The 7,455-nt window shown below is 41.0% G+C and overlaps 1 long non-coding RNA gene across 1 annotated transcript; it reads right to left on the reverse strand.

The window, feature by feature from the left end:
• Window positions 1-693: 693 nt before the first annotated feature.
• LOC138190630 (uncharacterized) lies at window positions 694-4,398 on the reverse strand. The gene is made up of 5 exons (XR_011176629.1): window positions 3,566-4,398; window positions 3,234-3,326; window positions 2,828-2,961; window positions 2,084-2,157; window positions 694-1,668 (listed from the first exon to the last, which is right to left on the reverse strand). It is a non-coding gene; the product is annotated as an uncharacterized lncRNA (long non-coding RNA).
• Between the last annotated feature and the right edge of the window lie 3,057 nt (window positions 4,399-7,455).

Genomic DNA, 7,455 nt, shown 5'->3' on the forward strand with positions numbered 1-7,455 from the left:
TTTCGATTATATGCCTACGAAAATTCAAGATCGAGAGAGCAAATGAAAAGTTGTTGGAATAATTTTGAATATTAATGTTATGGGATACATCGAGCGCGTGTCGAATAGAATCCCATTTCGAAATGAAATAATAATTCTTCTCTTTTCATATCATAGCTAATCTAGTAATATAGGTAAATAGGATGGTTAGAGGTGTTCGGAAATGGTAGGACATTTCAAAAGTTAAAGTCGACGATGATCCGGTGCATCAATTTTATCGTTACAGATTTTCTTTTCCCATGAGGCAGAGAGTATTCAACAACGATAATGCAGTCCTTAAAATTTATCATTCATCTTTGTGTGGAAAGCTAATTCGCAAGGCGGAACATTCTAGATATGTCTAAACTAAGCTAGCGGCACGTGTTTGCATTATTAGAAAAATACCCATATTCTACATACACTGTTTCTAATCTTTTGCTAAATTTGGTTTAATCCCCATGCTTCCACAGCAGGAATAGTCAGAAATGTTTTAGATTATCCATGATAAAATAAAAGAAGTAACAAAGCTTAAATTTATTGTTAAAGCTCTGATGAATACATCAAACTGCGGTCGAATTCATTTATCATTTGCACATGACCTCTGTATATTTGATAAATTATTCCTAAATACATTGAATCATATGTATTCATAATCAAATATCATGCAATGGGCTGTGTAAACTATAAACTATAATTTCTATCAAATAGCTGCTTTTATGTCAACAGGGCTTTGAGACTCAATTAAGTTGGATCTCGATTTTTGCCATCGTATGCAGGACATTGGGTTACAAGAACAAATGCGAATTACGAAGTACTCCGTGTTAGAGATAAGGATATTTTAGTTCAAGTATACCTATACACAGAAATCCGTATGTGAATATACTAAAACCTCTGTGTTTATTGTAAAAATCTAGTTTTAAATGTGTGTAGATATGTATATACTCATGCATAAGTATACATATACATATATACACATACATGTACATAAATAATTGCCAAGAAATTAGGAACACTCGCAACTTGTCGCAAATAGAGTAAAACGTAAGGTTAATAATATACAAATTACACAAGCGCAACATAAAACGTGGCAAGGGTAATCATAGTATACATATACGTGATATAAATTAATAGTCTAGAAAAGAGTATTTAGAGAGCTTATCTAATTCCGATCTTGTAACAATAGATCATTAACATAATCAATATACGGTTAAAGCTGTATTAGCTACATTCACAATTGGAGATAATATTTTTTATCCATTTTTATAGTTATTTAATTTCTTGTACAACAATTTTTCAAACTTCACCGCAAAATGCCCAACGAGTTCTCGTTGTGTAAACACGAGTCAAATTACCTTACAGATGGCATTACATTGATTTTTGCCTTCTCGCGTCGAGTTATAAATACAGAGAAATCTCAATGAGAGCTCATTTCTCTAAGATTTATTGTAGTGCTATATTCGTAGCTGTACCTGTTATTCTATATTATATACTGTCCTAAATTTTAAACACACAGCGCAACAATGGCTGAAAGCACAATGGCAAGAAGAGAGGAGCAATTTGCATCTTAATAAATCTTTTCTTCTTTATACGTAGCACAGCGATGTCACGTCGGAGGATATGTACTAGTGGATCACTAGGTGGGGCACAGAACTGAAACATAATTATGTTGAAAATCTTCAACATCTCTTACAGAAAGTAGGTACGTTGCCAGACCTTATATACCAACAAGGAATATTCATAGAGGCTACGTTCATAAATACTTACAAAAGTAAGCTAATATTTACCCGCAATTGCTTATTACTGATAACTTGATATGATAATATCCCCTGTCCGCCCCCCCCCCTCCCCTCCCCTCTCACGACCCACCCCGCCCTACCTACTTCTGCTCCTACTCCTACTCCTAATCCCACTCTAACTCCTACTATTCCTACTTCTACTCATATTCCTACTCCGAGTCCTATTCCTACCACTACTCCTACTTCTCCTCCTATTTCTACATCTTCCCCTGATCCTACTTCTGATGCTGATTCTACTTCATCAAATATTGTAAAAATGTTAAACTCACCGAGCACGAACCCTCGTCCTCCACCTCGTCCAGCTCGACCACCTCCAACCACCGTCAACCACCTCGGGATATACCTGGAATGGTAATAAATATTCTCAGACTAAGAACACATCAAAAATATTATGTAAGGATTATTCTAATTAATTATTTAATCAATATGTAATAAATTTCATTAGCGCGTTCGAAGCTACTGAATATGTGCTTGCGTGAAAAATGAATTGAAACAATTCATTGTAAACATGACAAGTTTGAAATATTTTTGTGGGGTGTGGGGAGGGGAGGCAGGGTGGGCGGGGTGGGGAGGGGAGGATAGGGGACGCTACCCTACCCTACCCTACCCTACCCTTTTTTTTTTTTCTTCTCTCTCGATGGGAAAGTGCCTTATGCACACCCTGTGCTTCACGCAAGAAACACAGGGTAGTGTGGGACCCGCCCCCACTAAAAACCCACCGGCCACTCTGGTACGGGATGAGAGACTCCCCGGAACCACCGAAGCATAACTTCGGGGGGTCTCCCGGCACCTCAGCGCGCGTGCGCTCATTCCTAGCTTGGGAGTTGCGTCCCCCTTCCCCTCCCCCTTCCCCCATCCCATCCCATCCCCCCAAACCCCTCCCCCCTTTCATACCCTTCCCGCCCCTCCCCTCCACTCCCCTTCCCACTCCAACTCCAATTTCTACTCCTACTCCTACTCCTATTTCCACTTCTACTCCTACTCTATTCGTTACTTAAGAATGTTATACTCACAGTGCACAAATCCTCATCATCCTCGTCCACCTTGGTTGACTCGTCTTCCTCGTTCTCCTCCTCGTTCACCTCCAACCACTGCCAACCACCGCCGACCACCTCCAACAACCACCGATAACCACCTCGGCTTACACCTGGAATAGTAATAAATATTTTAAATATTAGAACACATAAAAAATATTGTGTAAGGATTGTTATAATTTTAGTATTGACAAATTTCACCAAGAAGATTATGAGAAAATTATGGAAAATTGTAGAAATTTTACTAGCGCACTGATAGCCACTGAATTTGGGCATGAGCGAAAAATGAATTGAAATAATTAATTGTAAACGTGACAAGATTGAAAAATTGTAGATAAAATATAATGACAATTGCCATTTGATGTTATAAAAATGTTTTACTCACCGTGCGGAAATCCTCGTTCTCGTCTTCTTCGTCCTCCTCCTCGATCAGCTGCAACCACCTCCAACAACCACCTCCAACCACCTCCGGTTATACCTTGAATAGTAATAAATATTTTCAGTATAAGAACACATCAAAAATATTGTGTAAGGATTAATGTAAGTCATTAACTAATCGATTTTATAATAAATTTGATTATCGCATTGACAGCCCCTGAATTTGGGCTTGCGCGAAAAATAAATCGAAATAATTTATTGTAGCCGTGACGAGTTCAAAAAATATTAGTAAAATAGAAGTACAATTGCCATTATATATCACGAAAGTTATTTACTCACCGTGCACAAATCCTCGTCCTCCTCATCCACCTTGTTTTTCTCATCTTTCTCGTCCTGCTCCTCCTCGGTCTCCTCCTCATCCACCTTGATCACCCGCAACCACCCCTAACCACCTGCGACCACCTCCGACCACTTTCAACCACATCGAACGACCACCGCGAATCACCTCGGGTTATACCTCGGATACTAATTAACATTTCCAGTATCAGAACACATCAAAAATTTTGTGTAAGGATTATTACCCAATTGCAATTGCAATTTGTTGATCCTGGTCGTTCGGTTCTTTTCCCGATTCAAAATGTCATCCGAAGCATGCATATTAGTTTGATGGTACAAAACGTGACGTTTTCAATAATCAAACTTGTAAACTTGAAAATTAGTCCTGGAGGCCAAAAGTCACCAGATCAATGACCTGGACAGTCAGAATTACGGAGCGCTTGTTCTGGAAGTCGAGTTTCACTGTGTAGTGAACCCGGCGCGCAGAAACTACTGAGCGCTTGTCCCTGAAGTCGAGTTGCATCAGGTAGCGGACCTGGAGCGCAGGAACCGCGGAGCGCTTGTCCTGGAAGTCGAGTTTCACCGCGTAGCGGACCCGAAGCGCGGGATCCGGGAAGTTGAGAACCCGGTACTCGAAATACGTAGCGGACCCGAAGCGCGGGATTCGAGAGGTTGAGAACCCGGTACTCGAAATTTGCGGAGCGCGACTCTCATCCGTCCGCTCTACTGCGCGGTTGTTTCCAGACTGAGGAATTCGGCTAGCTGATTTTGAATTGGTGACGTCACTTTCTGAACATCCGACATCCGAACTCTGGTTTCGACCTTTAATACTATGTATGATGATGTATGATGTATGATGTATGATGTATGATGTACGATGTATGATGATATGATATGATGTATAATGATTTCAGTTTTCACATTTCATACAAGAAATACGCACTTTATCTCTCCTGCCGATTCCAGACTCAAGCGGCCAGGCCCTTCGATGGTCAGCCGTTGACTAAAGATATATTCTTCAGATAACGGGTCGGCTAATAACGCTGCCGTTCGGCGACTGTTGGATGATAAGAATTTTTGCTCGTACCTTTCAAACGTGTGTTAAAATACACTCGAAGTTTTAAGAAGCTCCGTTCTGTCTCTCCCTATTTAAAAAAAAATAAAATCTCCGACATTCACCTTTGTAGGTCTTCAAATGAGCACACTGCGTTAAATACTGTCTAATATACGAAGCATCCATTTCATCCTGATCAAAACTAGCGCATTCGTGATGTAATGCAATTACTCTGAATTTTTTTGTATCCGAACACTTTTCGAAAAACAATTCTGCTTCTTTACCCAACGTAGATACTTCATTTGCGACTAGCTAAAACAGCGTTTCAATTCTATGCCTACGAAAATTCAAGATCGAGAGACCAAATGAAAAGTTCTTGAAATAATTATTAATATTAATGTTATGGAATACATCGAGCGCGTGTCGAATAGAATCCCATTTCGGAATGAATAATTCTTCTATTTTCATATTATAGCCGTATTATTGTAGAGAATCTAGTTTGTATCCTGGAAAATTATAAAATTTGTAGTATGCATCACGTCATTAATATCGTACATGGACCGCAGATACTGCATACTTTTTGGTCTCTACATCATTATTACATCTGATCTATTATTATTTATAATCTATGTATACACGCTTTTCTCGGGTACCTATACTTCAATTAAATCACTGTTTTGTCACGAATTTTAGACTAAATTTATTTGCTTTATTAATTTCATGTATCGCTGACAAGTCGGTTAGTACACACAGGCCAAGTACTGGCTTGGGTATAGCATTGCGAAGACTGTGTTACTCGGAAGGTGAATGCAGCCAGCATCATGTCGAAATCGGTAATTCTCCGATGTTCTGCAATAAGTTCTCAACTCTACCGTTGGAACATCTCAGGGAGCGCAAACGCACGACAACTTTCGGTAGTCATACCAGAGCGCATTGGCGCAACTGTCATTATATTCTTCAGTCAACGTAGGAGGTGTTTGGAGGTGTATGGCGGTGATCGGTCGTGATCGAGGAGGACGACGAAGACGACGAAGACGAGCGGTCGGCGGGGGACGAGGAGAACGAAGGTGGTCGGTGGTGGTCGGAGGTGGTTGGTGGTGTTCGGAAATGGTAGGAGGTGGTAGAAGGTGGTTGGTGGCAGCAGGATGTGGCAGGAGATGGATGAAGATCGGTAGGAGGTGTTTGGAGGTGGTAGGACATTGTAGGACATGTCTGGTGGTGGTTGGAGATGATGGTGGTCGAGGAGGACGCCGCCAAAGAGGACAATGAGGGGGTGGAGGAGGAGGTGGGGGAGATGACCGAGGTGGACGAGGACGATGGTGGTCGGAGGTGGTCGGCGGTGGTTGACGGTGCTCGGTGGTAGTTCGGGGTGGCTTGCGGTGGACGCGGTTACGCTTCTTTTTACGGGGATTATTGAGCTGATCGACATTTTTAAGTCGCAGTCCACAAGTAGTCTTACGTACTCTCTTTTTATCGATTCAATCTCAAGCTTTCATATCGACAGTACTTTGGCTGCTACGAATGTCAGTGCGAGCAAGGAGGCATCCTCCTTGAGTGCGAGCTCGTTAGTCAGAGTCGATAGAGCAGAACCCTCCTACGCTCCCAGGCCCACCTGAACCCACTTGCCCGCCGAAAACTGTTCCAAAAAATGTACCCAGGGGTATCCGTCTTTATGTTCTTCAGTCAACGACGTCAAGTACCTGTTCCATCCCCTAGCCCTGTTCGTTATTCAGTTATACTTTGTATAGTGATTTTTTAGTCGGATCTTTCGAATTCGATTTGATGTTTGACTTGTCTACGACTAGTTAGCGCGCGTATTTCGATGTTTTGTGAACTTGTCCACCGCTGGATGGCGCAGCTTGACCTGCGTGCCCACAAGGTCCCTAGATTAGACACGCGTGTTCCAGTTTTTCCCACTATCACGTGGGCAAAAATGTTCTACGCGCGTTCGCCCAAAAGTATCTTATAAAAAATTTTAATATTAAACTTACATTAGCGCATTAACCAGTTTTAACCAATTTTGCTCATTTTTTGAGGTTAAGCATCAACCAGTTGCGCCCATAATTTCCTGACGTTCACGAAATAAATAGAAGCACGTACGTATTTTGAGGTTAATCATTGTGACAGGTTAGGAATCAGAACCACACCGGATGCATTCCATTTAGAGCTCAGTGTGACACAGTGTACAAATTTCTATTGTAAGCGGCCAATCCGGGCAAAGGAATACCTGAAATGTTTACACCGTGTCATACTGTGCTCTAAATGAAAAGCATCCATTGTCATGCGAAACTTTTGGCGCATTCTCACTAATTTTGTTGCCCACGCGTGTCTTGACCTGTCTAATCTAGGGACCTTACGTGCCTGTTGCTATCCAAAACACGTTATGGCAAGTTCAGGTTAGCATCTCACCTATGGGAAGTTGTTCTTTACTTACCGTCACTGGATTAACCTTAACCCTTCGAGAACGACCCTATTATGTCGATCATGTAGATCACTGGGTCAAATGACCCTACCCCATGTTTACCGTATTACCATTTCAAATGTACGTGTACAATATTAATATGGGTTTAGCCGACAAACCATCAATATAATATAATATAATTAATGAACTCGTTTGCAGTTCGTCTGTAGATGATTGTAGTGCAAATAGAATAGTTTGATAGTGAACCAATTTCTTTAAATAATACAATAAAAAATTCTACAAGTATCTGGCCGACAATTATATATAGAGTTCAATATTTTCAATAAATTCCGTCAGATATCGATAAAGAATCGTTTGTAGGGCAATAATTTATTGTTGCAATTGTTTGGTAGTTAACCCCTTTTTCTCATTTTCGTC

This window comes from Neodiprion pinetum, chromosome 1, assembly GCF_021155775.2.
Source record: "Neodiprion pinetum isolate iyNeoPine1 chromosome 1, iyNeoPine1.2, whole genome shotgun sequence".
NCBI classification, from domain to species: Eukaryota; Metazoa; Arthropoda; class Insecta; order Hymenoptera; family Diprionidae; genus Neodiprion; species Neodiprion pinetum.